This window comes from Geotrypetes seraphini, chromosome 9 (genome assembly GCF_902459505.1).
Source record: "Geotrypetes seraphini chromosome 9, aGeoSer1.1, whole genome shotgun sequence".
NCBI classification, from domain to species: domain Eukaryota; kingdom Metazoa; phylum Chordata; class Amphibia; order Gymnophiona; family Dermophiidae; genus Geotrypetes; species Geotrypetes seraphini.
The window spans coordinates 10,914,604-10,933,188 of NC_047092.1; the positions used below are offsets into that span (position 1 = coordinate 10,914,604).

Consider the following 18,585-nt stretch of genomic DNA (forward strand, 5'->3'; position numbering starts at 1 on the left):
GCGTGGGGCAGACAGGACGCTGTCTCTTGTGCACCCAGCAGGTCCTCGTCCCCTTGCAACCAATTAATCACACTTTCCTTAGCCTTAGCCAGCCAAAGGCAGGAGCAGGAGATACAATAGGTCTCATTTTGGCACTTCCCTGTGACCCTACAGCACAGAGCTCTCAGCTCCCATCTTAGGGCAGTGCAAAGTATATTGAGGGTCCTGAATCATCGGGGGCCTCTGGTGAAACGACGGAGGTGCCCTCGTTCCTCGCATTCCTTCCCCGATGCTTATGGCTCTGCGAGTGTTGTATAAATCATTCTATAACTCCTTGTCTGGTGATTTTCTTCTCTTATATTACGCATTCGATTTGGCCTCTACAGGTCCTGACCTTTTTACTTGGCTTGGTGCACTTTATCTGTCCCTGAGTAACTGCAGCTGTCTTGCAAATCTCAACCATTTTTTTTCTAGGGCAAGTTCCTTTTCCTATTGCAGTCAGACTTTAAGGATTTTTTTTAATGATCATTACTAATTTTTAAATCTTTGATCTACATCTAAGGACTTTTATAATAATAATAATTTATTTTTATATACCACCTAACCAGCAGTTCATGGCGGTTTACACAATTAGGTACTCAGCCTACAACATAATAATAACATCATACATAATAAAATCAGAGTAACTAATACAAGCATTAAAACTAATGAATAAAAAAAACACAATATAAACTAAAATAAGATATATAAAAAGATTAAAAGTACATTATAACTACATGATAATATAAAAATCAATAATGGATATTATATTGTTTAAATAAGTGGGTTTTAAGATCTTTTCGAAATTGATAGTAAGTAAGAAATGGAGAAATGAGAAGATTCAAACATGAATTCATTAATCCTGCTTGGAATGCTAAGGTCCTATCTAAAAATTTTTTGTAATGACGTGCATTTGCTGAAGGAAAATAAAACCAACCAGACCTACGAATATTTTTCTTAGAAATAAAAAAACTAAAATGAGAAACAAGGTAAGCCGGTGCTAAGCCAAATAAAACTTTCAAACAAATGCATCCAAATTTAAATAACACTCGAGCCCAGGGATGTCCAACCTTTTGGCTTCCCTGGGCCGCATTGGCCGAAAAAAATGTTTCTGGGGCTGCGCAAACGCTGCAGCATGACAGAGGAGGGAGCCGGCAAGACGGTAAACACCCGGGGGCAGCAGAGTAAAACACTGCATCGCACATACTTCACTGGGCCGCAGGTTGGACACCCCTGCTCTAGCCTCAAATGGTAGCCAGGGAAGCTTTGGATAATATACACTGATAATATACAAAGTCTGTTGATTGCTGTAGACTTTGTGGTTACAAACAAGACCCAAGACCTGGCTTTCATTTAGCACAAAGGGATCCTTCGCATGTTCATCTAATGTGGTATAAAAGTGCAAAGAGGCAAATGCTAAAGACCAGAATCAACCTACATAGATATCGTATTAAGAATTGCAATACCAACCAGGATGTCACCTCTGTCGGACAACACTTTGGAAAAACTGACCACTGCACCAATGATTTTATGGTGAGAATAGTAAAAGGGAACTTTAAAACAATCCAAGAACATAAAGCCTTTGAAATTAAAATGATAAAATATTTTGATACCTACCAGACAGGGCTTTCTTTCCCACTATAAAGACATTTTAAACTGCTCTGCTACCTTTCTGTCTCCTGCCTGCCCATCCCTCCGTCTTCCTATCCCCGAAATGCTTTAATGTTTTCCCTTATACAGTATATACTGATATCTGTCAACATTTGCTTTTTTTCTGATCTGAAGAAGAAGTGTTACCTTCGAAAGCTCCTCATAAAACGCATTGAGTTAGTCCAATAAAAAGGTATCACCTTATTTCCTTTGGTTTTTTTGCTTCATTTCTTTATCCTACCTTGGAAAGTGGACTAACACGGCCACATCGTTGGAAGTGTGGACCCACTGACAGCTTAGGGGATCCATCCTGTCCGTGGGAGCCAACTTTGCAAAATGACTGGGGGACGCTAAACCCAACGGAAATTAGCTCTCTGCGGGCACAGTTTAGGAGTTTGTTCCATATTGGGGGTGCTCAAGCACCCACAGAGCTGGCTCCTATGCATGTAAATCTCTACCAGTATGCACAGAGCTTTGCCCTCTGTACCAATGGACAGGAAAAGTCAAGCAATGAGAACACGGATCGGTTATGGCACTGTTAATTGTAGATAAGCATCTAATATAATAAAATGATAGGCCGCGCATGCGCACTAAAAAAAACGTGTTCCCTGGTCCGTCGGGAAAATACGAGTGCGCATGCGCGCCTACAACGTCACCACAGCCTGCTCTCCGTCTCCACCTCGCGCCGCTGCAGGCCCCACACTCGCAACTCACGCATCCGCTGCAGCCTAGCAACTCCGACCACAACCTTCCCCCCTCAACCGCCTATGCCGGCTCAGGCTGGCGCGTTGAGGAGTCGGAATGCAGACCCGGAAGAGCGAAGGAAGCCTCACACTGAGCAACTGTATTTACACTGTGCAACGAGCCTCTGCCACGGTCCTGGGTTCCTCTCAGCCCACCCTTCTCGCGGTCTGGCCGGCTACCTTAGTCCTTTGCCGCCGCCGCCACCCCCTTCCCTTCCCTACCCGCGGTCGACAAAACTCTTGCCTCCAGCAGCCGCCGCAGCACTGTAAACACGCTGCTTCGCGGCCTCTACTGCCTTCGTTTGCTCTTCCGTTTCTCTGATGACGTCATCAGGGACATGGAAGGGCAAATCGGGGCAGTAGAGGCCGCGAAGCAACATGTTTACAGTGCTGCAGCGGCTGCTGGAGGCAAGAGGTTTGTCGACCGCGGGAAAGGAAGGGGGTGGCGGCGGTGGCAAGGGACTAGGGGAGCTGTTTAGACCGCGAGAAGAGAAAATCGCATGGGCCACGAAGAGACAGGGAGGAACTGGGAAGAAGGAAGAGGGAAAGGGGTCTGCTTTGGGGTAAGGGTGTGCTTGGAGGCACACAGCTTTGCTTGGGGGGGAGACAGAAGGGGGGCCACGGAGAGACAGGGAGGAACTGGAGCTGGAGAGGGAAAGGGGCCTGCTTTGGGGGAGGGGTGTGCTTGGAGGCAGACAGCTTTGCTTGGGGGGGGAGACAGAAGGGGGGCCACCGAGACACAGTCAGGGAGGAACTGGAGGGCCAGAGGGAAAGGGGTCTGCTTTGGGGGAGGGGTGTGCTGGGAGGTAGATAGCTTTGCTTGGGGGGGAGAAAAAATGGGGGGCCACGGAGAGACAGTCAGGGAGGAATTGGAGGGGTAGAGGGAAAGGGGTCTGCTTTGGGGGGGAGGGGTGTGCTGGGAGGCAGACAGCTTTGCTTGGGAGGGGAGACAGAAGGGGGACCACGGAGACACTGTCAGGGAGGAATTGGAGGGGTAGAGGGAAAGGGAGCTGCTTCGGGGGGGAGGGGTGTGCTGGGAGGCAGATCATTTTGCTTAGGGGGGAAGACAGAAGGGGGGCTACGGAGAGACAGGGAGGAACTGGAGGGGGAGAGGGAAAGGGGGCTGCTTTCTAGCACCCGTTAATGTAACGGGCTTAAAGACTAGTATTGCAATACAAAGGAATCGGTCTTCATCATTTCGAGCTGAAAGCCAGTTTAGTGAACAAAACCTCATTGTGAAAATGGAATAAAAGAACAGATAAAGAGTCAAATGTTTTGAATTACCACAGACCCCATTAGCAGAATATTTGGAACATTTGTTGTAAAGTGCTTTGAGCAAGGGCTCTATTTAAATGCTAAAATAATAATAATAATATTGAAAGGTTAAGCATCCTTTCTGCAGATAATTTTATTCAGGTACTCAAGCATTTTCTTTGTCTCTCCCTCTGGCCTCACAACCTGGGCTAAAGGGGGGGTTAAGGGACTTACCCAAGGTCACAAGGAGCAGCATAGGTTTGAACCCACAATGTCAGGGTGCTGAGGCTGTATCTTTAACCACTACACCACACTCTATGTATCAGTGTGAGCAAGGATGTGTCATGGACCACTCAGAAAGGTGAACGTACACAAAACACTTTATTTGTATTCATAATAATGTTAGATCCTGTTCCCTGCACAGGCTTGATAAATGTAAGAAATAAGCACTGGGTTTTACTAAGCAGTATAAGAGCATTTTACCACAGGCCAGCAAGGTAGATGCTCCTACCATAGACGTCGGAATGGGGGAGGCCATAGGGGCCATGGCCTCCCCCCAAATAGGCAGTTTCAAGTTTATTATTTATTTGATATAGAAACATAGAAACATGATGGCAGATAAAGTCCAAATGGCCCATCCAGCCTCCCATCTGCAGCATCCACTATCTCCTTCTCTCCCTATTGGCTAAGGCTTTTAACATTTGCATCTCCTCTTCCTATTGGCTAAGGCTCTTTACTCCTGCATTGTGAGGTCATAGAGTTTATGGTTATAGAAACATAGAATCATGATGGCAGATAAAGGCCAAATGGCCCATCCAATCTGCCCATCCGCAGCATCCACTATCTCCTCCTCTCCCTATTGGCTAAGGCTCCTAACATTTGCATCTCCTCTTCCCATAGGCTAAGGCTCTTTACACCTGCATTGTGAGGTCATAGAGCTTTATGATTATAGAAACATGATGGCAGATAAAGGCCAAATGGCCAATCCAGAGCATCCACTATCTCCTCCTCTCCCTATTGGCTAAGGCTCTTAACATTTGCATCTCCTTTTCCTATAGGCTAAGGCTCTTTACACCTGCATTGTGAGGTCATAGAGCTTTATGGTTATAGAAACATAGGCAAAACTACTGTCTCAGTACAAGCTGAATATCTTCAAAAGATCATAAGCCACACAAAATGATATTCAAAGTTTCAAATACCAGAGAATAAGTGCTAATACTCTTCAATACAGGACAGTAGAAGAGACCTCAGTGTTTCTCAGGAATAACCTGTGAAACTATCTATGGCAATATATATATTGTCATAGAGAAATACATCCCTGGTCTCAGCTATTTCCACTGCCTGATCACACTTCCCTTTTACTTATTATCACTCTTTTAATTTTTGATTTTCAAAATATTATAGAAATATAGAATATATAGAAAAGAGGAAGCACTTATCTTAGTTATTTCTTCTGGTAATGTAAAATCACCGCAGAATGCAGTTTATAAAAAGTAGCGGGGTAGTAAACTATCTCGCTTAAAGAAGTCGGTCTCCTTTTCCAGAGTCAACCTCTTGCTTCTTTATGAGGAAATCATTGAAGCAGTAGCTCGTATTTTAAAATAATCCCCTGATGCAGCCTGTCGGGATATCGTTGAAAGCAAGAGGTTGACTCTGGAAAAGGAGACCGACTTCTTTAAGCGGGATAGTTTACTACCCCGCTACTTTTTATAAACTGCATTCTGCGGTGATTTTACATTACCAGAAGAAATAACTAAGATAAGTGCTTCCTCTTTTCTATATAAGGATAATACATGATAATATTTTGAAAATCAAAAATTAAAAGAGTGATAATAAGTAAAAGGGAAGTGTGATCAGGCAGTGGAAATAGCTGAGACCAGGGATGTATTTCTCTATGACAATATATATATTGCCATAGATAGTTTCTCAGGGTTATTCCTGAGAAACACTGAGGTCTCTTCTGCTGTCCTGTATTGAAGAGTATTAGCACTTATTCTCTGGTATTTGAAACTTTGAATATCATTTTGTGTGGCTTATGATCTATAGAAACATAGGAACATGATGGCAGATAAAGGCCAAATGGCCCATCTGCAGCATCCACTATCTCCTCCTCTCCCTATTGGCTAAGGCTCTTTACTCCTGCATTGTGACGTCATAGAACTTTATGATTATAGAAACATAGGAACATGATGGCAGATAAAGGCCAATGGCCCATCTTGTCTTTCCATCCACAGTAACCATTATCTCTTTCTCTCTCTGAGAGATCCCACGTGCCTATCACCTCTTGTGGGAGATTGTTCCACACATATACCGCCTATCATTACGTCTAGGCGGTATACAATAAATTTAATAAAAAACAGGGGATTAATAAATAACATTATTACAGGGGCACACAGTGGATGGTTGGTGCCTGCCCTCCTACCTATTTCCCGCTGTTGTACTTTAAATCTTCGAGGCAGCCGTCGTGCAGCGTGAATGAGCAGGCCTGCCCCGGAACCCTTCATCTTACTTCTGTGGGCAGAAGAAGACAAAAATGGTGGTCACTTCCGAACAGACTATTATTTTAAAATAAGTCAGCTCTGGGATGCTGTTAATTCAATGCCTATCAGTACTCCATCAACACATTGGTCTTTTCACCTTTGACCTTCTGTGTGTCCTTTCCTTTGATGTTTAAGTGTGAGCTCCCATAGGCTGTTGGTGCAGGGCATCCCCTCTACCCTTGGATGTGACATGTCAGCTGGTGGCCTGATTTCAGAATAGAAATCTTTCTCTCTCCGGCACCCGTCTCTCGCCAAGGAAAGATATCTAATCCCTACTGAGCTGTTTTCGCACGAGCAGGTGGTGAGGCACCATGCGGAGACACCAGTGACCGGAGAGCATTATGGCATATCTCTGGGATGACGACTGAGTTACCTAAGGGGTGTCGCGTTAGTGCTGGCCTCTATTAATTATGTGTGAAGGTCTGTGTTAAGAGAGCAGTCGAGCGCACGCGTAGTCGGACTCTGAGATATCGTCACTGGAATTCAGTGAGTTACTTGGCTGTGCCCAGGTTTGCCTGCAGTCTTGTCTCCTCCAGCGAGGAAACGTATGGGGATGGGACAGGGAAATTGAGTTCCCGTGTCATTCTCTAGTTGAGAACCTCTGCCCCAGAACCTTCATGAACCAATGTGCCACTTATTCCCATCCACTGAGGAATGGCCCTGCCTGTTTGCTTTATGACCGGCCCTTCCTTTCCCACTAAGTTCATTTTTGGATCGAATGCAGGCACTCCTGTCGTAGCTTCTCAAGAGCACAGTTTTTGCTGGGAATAGTCAGAGACATTTTCTAGGCGGTGAATCGGAAGAGATTTAAGATGAGTTTCAGGGGTCATTTTTATCCCATTCTCTGGTATAACGGCAAAGGGTAATAAAGGGTCAGGGTATATTTAGAACCCAAATCTCACTGGAAAATTAATGTAGAAAGCAAAGGCAAGTTCAGTTTAACACAGACGTCCACGAACAGTGTCATTGTGATACCTGATTTCCTGGTACTGTACTTTCCAACAGAAGTTCAAAGGTTTTACTGGAATATGCAGATAAACTGACGTCTACCTTTGGGAATTCTGTTTTCCAGATGATGAACGTGTGGGTCCACTTCTCTGCAACTTTCAGGTTCAGACTTAAACAGGTGAGTGTGCGGTGCAGTGGTTAAAGCTACAGCCTCAGAACCCTGAGGTTGTGGGTTCAAATCTACGCTGCTCCCTGTGACCCTGGGCAAGTCACACTTAATCCCCCCATTGCCCCAGGTACATTAGATAGATTGTGAGCCCACCAGAATAGACAGGGAAAAATGCTCGAGTACCTGAATAAATTAATGTAAACAATTCTGAGCTGCCCGAATAAATAGTGTGAAAGGTTTCAGCCTCTGATAACCACAGCTGGTATTGTGACATCACAATGCCTCATTCCACCAATGCCCAAGAGCCAACCTCATGAGTGATGTCACAATGGCTTGATTGTCCTTTACTTGGCTCACTTCTACTACATTTTGATTTCTAGAGTGGTGAAGTGGTTAGAGCTACAGCCTCAGCACCCTGAGGTTGTGGGTTCAAACCCACGCTGCTCCTTGTGACCCTGGGCAAGTCACTTAATCCTCAATGACTCAAGTAGGCAAGTCACTTAATCCCCCTATTGCCCCAGGTACATTAGATAGATTGGGAGCCCACCGGGACAGACAAGGAAAATGCTTGAGTACCTGAATAAATTCATATATACCGTTCTGAGCTCCCTTGGGAGAACAGTAATAAATAATGTGAAAAGTTTCAGCCTCTGATAACCAGAGCTGGTATTGTGATGTCATAATTCCACCAATAAGAGCCAACCTCATCGGTGATGTCACAATGGCTTGATTGTCCTATTCTTGGCTCACTTCTACTACATTTTGATTTCTAGAGTGGTGAAGTGGTTAGAGCTACAGCCTCAGTACCCAGAGGTTGTGGGTTCAAACTCGCACTGCTCCTTGTGACCTTGGGCAAGTCACTTAATCCCCCCATTACCCCAGGTACATTAGATAGATTGTGAGCCCACCGGGACAGACAAGGAAAATGCTTGAGTATCTGAATAAATTCATGTAAGCTGTTCTGAGCTCCCTTGGGAGAATGGTATACATAAATAAATTTTAAAAAGCTTTATCTGTCACTAGGTCTTCTTCTGTGGCTTAATAAAAAGAATAAAGTGCAAGGGTTCTTCAAAAAGTTTCCGTTCTTTCTTGTTGTTGCAGGAAATAGTTTGGGCGGGAGAAGTGGTAAGAGGGCGTATCATAGAATGTCATGTGACTAACCAGTCATGCAAGTCGGCTCACCTTGCAGGTAGTGATGTCATTTGCTGTTGAGATATTTAATAAATAGTGTTTTAAAAAAATGAAGGTGCAGAAACCTTGTCAAGATCCCTCATATGCGCCTACTTTTCATTTGAAAATTGCCCCATAGGAAAATATGCACCTTCTTTTCCTGGGCGCAATTTTTCCCTTGGAAAAAAAAGGTGAAAATGTAATCAATGCACATTATTCCCTCCCCCCCCCCCCCAACCTAAACATATCTCAGGAATGCCAAGTGCTACATGACTAAAAAAAAAAAGTGCGTACTCTTCATCCGTCCCCTCCCCCAAGCCCCTGGACTTCGGGTAGGTAGGAGCTGGGCGACTTTTGTTGAGATTAACTATCTCTGGGTTCTACTAAAAGGCACTGGAGGATTTTAGTGCTGGCTGGCGTTCATAGGAATTCTATGAGCGTCGGGGCATTTGCATCACCAGCCCCTTCTAAAACCTCTAGCGCCGTTTAGTAAAAGGAGCTCTATATTTGGAATTGGGTATGGTAGTTATTGGACCGTTTCTGAATCTGAAATGAGTCACTCTGGGACTAAATAGACCAACATCATTGTTGTCAAGATAAGTGCAAACTAATTATAGGAACATTTTCTTGGATATATGGAACTTTCGGGGGGGGGGGGTTGCCCAAATCATAAGGATTTGAAAATGATTAATCAAAGGTGATGTTTGTCCTACTGCTTTCAACACAGGGAGAGATATTGCAGTTTTTTTGAGCACATGCTCTTTACATAAACTGGTGTTTCATGCAGAAATACTAACACTTCTTAAAGTTTCTTTATTGCTTTCTTGAAATTTTGGGAATCAATATTCAAAAGGGTTTAAAGCCCACTGAGCGAGCCAATAGCCAATATTTAATCCGTTAGTGGTGCCAAATAAGTCAGCTAACCAGCTAAACCCTAATCACATAGGCTAAGGGGCGGAGGCGGAGTTAGGGCAGAATGTCAGCTTAGCCGCTTAGTGGCAATTTTCAGTCCACTAAGCATATAAACTTTGTGCACTGAGTTAACCAGGAACCTGCCTGAATATTGGCCAATGTTCATTTAACTTCCAGATCGGTGGACATACCGAGATATTCAGTGCCAGGAGCAGGGCCGGATTTAGATGAAAAGAGGCCCTAGGCTATTCCACGTATGAGGCCCTTTCACCTCCCATTTTTAAGTTTGTAAATTACATGAGAGATAATAAAATACATCATTACTGTGATATATATCAATATGTTAAATGAAACATGTTGTTATTGGTACTAACCTTTATAAAAAATGTGACACGGATAATAAATAAAAAAACGTCGAGAACACTTATTTGGACATTTATTCTCAGCACCATATATAGTACTTGTAACAATAACTAATCAAACATAACACACAACATTGCCCCTTCCTATGTCCATAGTGCCCCCAGTGCGTCGTTCCTCACCTCACCCCTCCCCCTCCGATGCCCTCCTGCCTCCCATCCCCCCTTCCACTGAAACCCCCCACCCCACCCACCCACCTCCAATGCCAGTCTGGGCCACCCTGTCCTGACGGATCCACGTTTTGCCTCTCTCCCCGCGGGGCTGGGCTTTGCCCAGCTATTTCCAGACTGACGTCTTTCCCTCCCCGGGATCTTCCTCCCAGGGCGAGAAAAAGAAAGGGAGAAGCCGAGTCGGTGCCCCGTTGCGGCCGGAGCCGGTTCCGATCCCGAAGCGTAGAATTTCTCCTTATTTTCGGTTCAGTGTTTTAGTGTTCACTGTTTTTAGAATAGTGTAATTTTAATTTTGCTAACAATTTGAATGTAGGCCCCTCTTCATCTTGAGGCCCTAGGCTGAAGCCTAGTTAGCCTATAGGAAAATCCGGCCCTGGCCAGGAGCCACATATCATGGCATTGAATATTCAAAGTTAGTTCAGCCCACGGCTTGAAACACTTTACCAAGTCTTATTGATTTATATTATTTACCCAGGTAAATGACTTTTTATTTTATTTATTTATATTCCACATATTCTACAAATCTATGCAGATTACAAATTATTCAGGTACTCAAGCATTTTCCCCTATCTATCCCAGTGGGCTCCGACTCTATCTAATGTACCTGGGGCACTGGGGGATTAAGTGACTTGAAGGTCAACGAAAACAAAAAACAAAATCCAACTGGTCTGCAGGGAGCAACAATCGAAACGAACAAAGAAAAACTGCAGACAAGAAGACAAGATGCAGGTTAGGTTTATGAAAACAATTATTGTTGCAATCATCCCACGGAGACTTTCTTCCGGCGATCGATTTAGTTGAAATCTGGCTTAAGTTTATTTTTGTTGCAGCTCAATCTGATACCTTTCGAATTAGGGACCCCTGATGAAGGCGTGTTGACCGAAACATGGACCGTGTCGGGTCCCCTGGTTTACACAAAGGTGGTGACATTCACCGCAACCAATAATTGTTTTAATAAACCTAGCCTGCATCTTGTACTCTTGTCTGCAGTTTTTCTTTGTTTGTTTGGATTAAGTGACTTGCCCAGGGTCACAAGGAGCAGCGTGGGATTTGAACTCACAACCCCATCCTCACATCTTAAAATAGAACTTAAAGGAATTTAGAGTTACGGCCTGGAATGGACCAAGATCAGTCTTTCCTGGAAACAGGCTACCGAGTTTAAGCAAGGAATCAGAGAGAAAGAATTAGCTCTAAAAATTCAGCAAGCTTTCAAAATGCAATTGCTAGAGGGGGAAAGTTTGTTGGGCATGCTCCAATGAGGTACAAAAAAATAAAAAAGAGAATTTTAATAACGGGAGTTATGAAGTTGGAAGACTCCGAGAACATATAAGGAAATTCTTCTTTGCTGAGAGAGTTGTAGCTTTCTGAAATAACTTCTCAGCAGAGCTGATGGTGACCCAAAACTATAGCAGAACTCAAGATGGCATAGAACAGATACGGAAGAGGGTAGAGGTTGGGTAATAGGCATGGGGTGGGGGTGGGAGACAGGAACAGTCCTAAGTATGGAAACATATGCTCCTTTTCCTGGAACAGTACAACACCCAAAAGGAGAAGTGAGATAACCCACTTTGAGAAGTTTTGAGCTCCTGCCTGGCTGATAACTGATGTGCTGGACTAGATTATTGCAGCTGGGAAGACTGAGCAGTCCAACAGGTTCTTATGTGCCAGTATCTGCCACGTGTATTATCGCCTCCGTCTTTTATGTCTCACCGCAACGACGACATTTGAAGCAAACAGAACTGAGAAAAGGTGATATATGCGTATACAGTATATGTGTTAATGTATGTAACATAGTAATATGGTAGATGACGGCAGATAAAGACCCGAAGAGTCCATCCAGTCTGCCCAACCTGATTCAATTTAAATGTTTTCTTCTTAGCTATTTCTGGGCAAGAATCCAAAGCTCTACCCGGTACTGTGTTTGGGTTCCAACTGCCAAATATCTGTTAAGACTTACTCCAGCCCATCTACACCCTCCCAGCCATTGAAGCCCTCCCCAGCCCATCCCCCACCAAACGGCCATACATAGACACAGACCGTGCAAGTCTGCCCAGTACTGGCCTTAGTTCAATATTATTTTCTGATTCTAGATCCCCTGTGTTCATCCCACGCTTCTTTGAACTCATGTCACAGTTTTCCTCTCCACCACCTCTCTCGGGAACACATTCCAGGCATCCACCACCCTCTCCGTAAAATAGAATTTCCTAACATTGCCCCTGAATCTACCACCCCTCAACCTCAAATTATGTCCTGATCTGGTTTTACCATTTTCCTTTCTCTGGAAAAGATTTTGTTCTACGTTAATACCCTTCATATCTCCCCTGTCTCTCCTTTCCCTCCTTTCCTCTAGGGTATACATATTCAGGGCTTCCAGTCTCTCCTCATACGTCTCTATGGATCTGAAATGGCCCGAGTTGTCACCCCCTCCCGTTTTTCTTTGCCCTCTTATACACCAAGCGTCCTCGCTTTCTTGCTTATTCAAGTTCGTATGACCTCAGCAGTAATGTCAACAATGAATAAACCACAGACTCTTACTGGTGGTAATAACCAGGCCGCAGCTTTGTTTATTGGGTCAAGAAATAAATCAGCAAGTAACAATTGCTTCACCTCCCGAGCTACAAAACATTGCAATTTGACAAATCAACACTGTATTCCATATGACTCCACCGTGTCAACATGAGCCTAGGGGGTGGCAGGAACCTCCATGCCCTTCTTCCGTGACACATGCCTTAATGCCTATTCACTCACTTGAGCTCACTTCCCTCTAAAGGCTCATCCCAGGATGAGCCTGTGTGGAGTAGGCATGTACCTCCATGTCCCCCCTCCCCTCCATTTCAGGGTCACCTGACCTGTGACATCGGCACTCAACTGATCACACTACCACATAACCACTCATCTTCTGATGAGCCAAACCTTGTAGCTCAGGAGTACCGCTGCTGCGACAGCCCCAAGCTCCCCAACTCCCACGTGAGCCTCCTATGCAAAGGGAAGGGTGGGAGGGAGTTGGCTAGAGACAGTTCCTGGTTTCATACTCGTTATATTTTCATGCCCGGTAGGGCATTGAGTAATGGTGTCTGAGGCTCAGAAGATGCAGACCTCCCAAAAGCCTCATAAAAATGTGTGTTCTGATCATGCATGCTTATCTTAGCTTCTAAAATTGCAGTGAAGTACAGTAAAACTTTGGTTTGTGAGCACAATTCTTTCCAGAAGAATGCTTGTAATCCAAAGCACTCGTATATTACATTATATTACATTAGTGACTTCTATTCCGCTCGTACCTTGCAGTTCTAGGCGGATTACAAAGAAGCTAACTGGACATTTCCAGAAGATTTGTAAGTTAGGTAGTGGAATACATGGTTGATACTTAAGAGAGAAAAAATTACAAGAGGGGGGTGAGACTATTACAAGGGAGGAGAAGGACAAGGGGGAGAGTTAAGATATCTGGATCAATTTTTTGAATAGCAGAGTTTTGATTTCTTTTCGAAACGATTTGAAGTCGCTCGTTGTGGTCAGCAAGTTGGAGATGGAGTGGTCAAGTTTCGCTGCCTGCGTCGCTAGTAGGTTGTCAAACATCTTCTTGTGCCGAGTACCTTTGAATGGGGGGGTAAGTAAATGGGGTCTGAGTTCTTCTTTGCCTAGTAGTAAGGTTCTGATTTAGGCGGTTGTTTAGGTAAGTGGGGGCAGTGCCATTTATAGCTTTGAATAATAGACAGTATAGTTTGAATTGAATTCATGCTTGTATTGGTAACCAGTGTGAGTCCAGGTAGGCAGCGGTGATCTGGTCATATTTACTCAGCGAGTAGATCAATCTGAGAGCTGTGTTTAGTACAGTCTGTAGTTGTTTTATCATGAATGCAGGGCATGGTAGATAGAGGATATTGCAATAGTCCACTAGACCTAGGACTAGGGATTGGACCATGAGCCTATATTGCTCTATGTCGAAGAATTTTCTTATTTTTCGTAGATTTCTCATGGTTAAAAATGCTTTCTGGGTATATCAAAGTGAATTTCCCCATAGGAAATAATGGAAACTCAGATGATTCGTTCCACAGCCCCACAACGTTAATGCAAAATACTATACGTACTCGTATTGCAAAACTTTGCTCGTTTAGAACAGTCACTAGACTCCCGCAGCGTCAGAGAGAGAAGCACCGTCGGCTCAGTTGTGATGTGTGTATACTGTATGTACTTGTATTGCAAGACGTTGCTTGTATATCAAGTTAAAATTTAATCAAATGTTTTGCTTGTCTTGTAAAACACTTGCAAACCAAGTTACTTGCAATCTAAGGTTTTACTGTACATTGTATGAAAAAATGAACCTTTGCTATTTACACTGCAGGTCCACGGATGTGGAATTGACTGCCTGGAGTTTTACGACTGTGCGGTGATAAGATGAAATTCAAAAAGATGTTAAAAGACGCACCTTGTTCAGGCCTTCTAGTAACCGGACTACATTTTTAGAAATCTAGTGAAATCCCGCAGAAAAGGAAATTGATCATTTAAAGTTGGTTCACTTGATTCATGGGTGCTTTTATGTATGTGGAACAAACAAACCAAAGAACTGCAGACCTTGTACACGATGCAGGCAGACTTTATTATGACAAATAAATCTTTGATTAAAAACCTTTTTTTCACTCGGGCGGTTTTTTCAGCGTGTCACCCATCGCTATTTATCCAAGGCTTTTTTCTTTTGATAATTTTCCCCTTTATCAAAAGTGGACCCCTGACGAAGGTTAGTCCGAAACACGGACTGTGTTGGGTCCCTTACCTGGTAAAAGGTTTTTAATCAAAGATTTATTTGTCATAATAAAGTCTGCCTGCATCGTGTACAAGGTCTGCAGTTCTTTGGTTGGTTTGTTCTGGATTGTTTTACACTGCAGACTGTTGAACCTTGGTTTCCTCCTTGGTTTTGGTTTGTTGCTTTGCTTTTATGTATGTGTCTTTTGAATTTGTACGTTTTATTGCAATCTGCTTTGATTTATAGCGGACAAGACATTTTAAAAATAAATTTTAATGAATGGATTTTGGCCCAGCACTCATGTCATTTTTTTTCTGTTGTCTTAATCAATACCTAAACCAGACATGAACAAATATATACATCTAAGGGCAATATTATGAGCCCAGACAAGGTAGAGAACCAGTGAAGTGGCATTTTGGGGGAGGGTGGGGCAGAACAGGGGTTGGAGGTCAAAGAAACACACAGAAAGGCCTGATGGCGACTGTCACAATCATTCTGGCTCCTCAAAGATACTTCCTGCTCCAGTAGAAATGACATAGTGTGATTGCCTTGGGCTCTGGTTCGCCCACCTCTGACCTAAAGCATCATACTTAGAAGCCTGCAGCTCCCCAGGACATGGGTGGCTAATTAATCCATTTGCTGCCTTGTATGTTGAGCATTCTCCCAAAGGCACAAAGCGGGGAATCACTTTCATGTATGTCCTACACAAATTAGATTGTAAGCAGTTCCGAGGGTGACGCATCAAAACCGCGGAGGACAACGGTGCACCGACAATCTCGCGTTGACATTTGAGCGCAGGAGAAAAGTGCGCTGCTGTTTCTGCCGCTTTCAGGCCTTCCCTTTTGTGCTCTAATGGGGGGGGGGGTCTGTGTGTGTGTGTGGGGGGGGGAACACCCCACTATACTAAGAAGTCCTTGCGCTCCCGTTGGGGGTGGTATGGGGGACCCCCCCCCCATTACACTGAAAACTCCCAAAGAGCGAAAAGGGAAGGAGAACGGGAGTTTTCATTGTACTGGGGAGGTTCCACCCAACCCCTCCCCCAAGGGAGCGCGAGGACTTCTAAGTGTAGTCAGGGGGGTTCCCCCCCACACACCCTCAGACCGTAAATAGGGATGCTTCAAGGCGGCAGAAGCAGCAGCGCGCTTTTCTCCTGTGCTCAAATGCTGGCGCGCCGTTGTCCTTCACGCTGTCGACACCCTCCAGGCAGGGCAGGATTAATTCATCGAGGGCCCCTAGGCACAAAAGTACACTGGGCCCCCCTGCCCCGCCCCACCCCACCATGCGCCCAGGCGGAAACAGGAAGCTGCATCAGAGGGAAGCTTTGGCCAAGCAGCACCGCTTGCACAATTACAGCTCCCGTTGCCTTTCTTATCAAGTTTCAAGTTTCAAGTTTTATTAATTTTGATATACCAACCATCAAGTTAATATCTGGCTGGTTAACAATATGTTTAAAAGAAAGAGAAATTATACAAAACTTAAAAAAAAAGAGGCATTGTGTATATACATATAACATCACAAGACGAACTAGATGGTGAGGATAAAAGGGAAGGGAGGGTGAAGTTACATATTTGAGAAGAAATTGGAGATAGTAGGGTAAGGATAAAACATAATGGAAGGGGGCGCTTTAAAGAAAGCGATTATTTTTAGTGATTAGGGAAGATAGCTCTAAGTGAATGAGAAGGCATCGCGAAATAAAAACGTTTTTAAATCTGTTTTAAATTTATCGAGTCGTGATTCATCGCGGAGTTGCTGTGGCAGGGAATTCCAGAGGGTAGGGGCAGTTACTGCGAAATTTACTCTACGTGTATTGTAGAAGTCTTTGATAGTGGGGATAAATAGAAGTTTTTGATCAGTTGATCTTAGAGTGCGTGAAGAGCTGTAGGGAATGAGAAGTTTGTCAAGGAATAATGGCAAATGAAAGAGCTTTATTTTGAAAGATAGTAAGATAATTTTATAGGTGATGCGGTGAGAAATAGGGAGCCAATGTGCTTCTTTTAGAAGAGGGGTAACATGGTCGTATCTGCCTACTTTATGGATAAGTTTTATTGCGTTGCTTGCTTGTCTTACTTTCCGTCGATGGGGGGGGGTGGGGGGGCTGCGTTGCCGATCTGGGATGCCAGCATTGCCGATCGATGCTGGAGGGGCCCATCGCCGTTTGGGAAAAACAATGTTGATGCCCTCCTTCATCGGACCCCCCCTGACCATTTCGGGCCCTAGGCATGTGCCTACTTGGCCTATTGGTTAATCCTGCCCTGCCTACAGGAACTTGTCCAAACCTTTCTTAAAAGCAGCTACGCTCTCCGCTCTTACCACATCCTCAGGCAACGCTTTCCAGAGCTTAACTATTCTCCGAGTGAAAAAAAATTTCCTCCTATTGGTTTTAAAAGTATTTCCCTGTAACTTCATCGAGTGTCCCCCTAGTCTTTGTCACTTCTGACGGAGCGAAAAATCGATTCACTTGTACCCGTTCTACTCCACTCAGGATTTTGTAGACTTCTATCTCCCCTCAGCCGTCTCTTTTCCAAGCTGAAGAGCCCTAACCGTTTTAGGGCTAGATTCACTAACCTTCCGATCCGTGTCCGATCCGTGTGCGATTGGAGGCAGGCTGACCAATTCACCAACCATCTTCATGCACATGGAGGTGGTCGGAGGCACGCCCCCAAAAGACTGCACGGATCAGATTGAGCCCTGATAGTAGTGACAGGAGAGAAGTAGCTGTCAGGGCTCTGCCGGCTTTTTTTTTTTTTTTTAATAGGCTACAAAATATCAGGCCTATTAAAAAAATAGAAAAAAAGGCCTCCCCTGTGCTGAACACCCCCCCATGCCCGCCTGAACCGGCACACCCCCCTGACTGGCATGGCCCACCCTCCAGGCCCACCCCTCCCCATGCCTTTAAAACCATTGGGAGCAGACCTCCGGTGATCTTTGGGAGCAGGAGGGGTGCCCAGTCCCTTATGCTCCACAGGCCTCCTTACCCCCCGACCAGCCCACCATACCACCACTCGACCCACCCCTGGTTGGGCCCTGCCCGACACCTCTCCCTGTACCTAAAAGTTGGGAGCAGGAGTGGTGCTCAGTCCCTCCTGCTCCTTAGGCCTCCAGCAAAGTCTTAGGGAAGTAGGAGGAACCGCAAAGTCCTCCTGTTCCTGCCCCTCCTCAATGATGCACTGCTAATGTGAGCCTTAGGCCCTGCCCCATTGCACCATGTGATGCACGGGGAGGAGCCTAAGGCCCTGATTGGCTCAGGCTCCTCCCTTGGGAGGGGCCTGAGGCGCCTGAGCCAATCAAGGACTTTCTTAGGGCTGAGCCTAAGGAAGTCCCTGATTGGTCAAAGCAATAGCCAATCAGGGACTTCCTAAGGCTCAGACCGCAAATATGGTTTTTATAGGCAGGAGAGGACAGCTGGGGTGCCGGCAGATGCAAAATCACTCGCGGTCTGCTCCAACCGATTCTTCCTGTTGCTAAAGTCAGGCTACACCAATCAGGAGCTGCTTTAAAACGCAGCTCCTGATTGGTGTAGCCTAAATTTAGTACAGGAAGGGGCAGTCAGAAAATACCGTGAATTAGTGAGTCCGCAATTTGCGAACCGCAAATTTGCGGGGGAACACTGTATCACCATTGCATATCACCGTGAAACCCTTTTTTCATAGCATCCTCTGGCCTGACCTAAGGATTTAAGGGGGGGGTGAAAAACCTAAACCAATAACTGAACCCAGGCCATGCATAGCAAGGAGGGTGCCCCGGGTGGCATAGCAAGGAGGATGTCCCGGGTAGCATAGCAAGGGTGCCCCGGGTGGCATAGCAAGGAGGGTGCCCCGGGTAGCATAGCAAGGGTGCCCCAGGTGGCATAGCA

General features: G+C 45.0%; 1 long non-coding RNA gene across 1 annotated transcript in view; it reads left to right on the forward strand.

The window, feature by feature from the left end:
- The window catches only part of LOC117366557, a 42,281-nt gene extending 27,709 nt beyond the window's left edge, over positions 1-14,572 (forward strand). The window contains exons 2-3 of the long non-coding RNA XR_004540611.1: positions 7,278-7,331; positions 14,334-14,572. This is a non-coding gene — a long non-coding RNA (uncharacterized LOC117366557). The remainder of the gene's footprint in view (positions 1-7,277; positions 7,332-14,333) is intronic.
- The last annotated feature ends 4,013 nt before the right edge of the window (positions 14,573-18,585 follow it).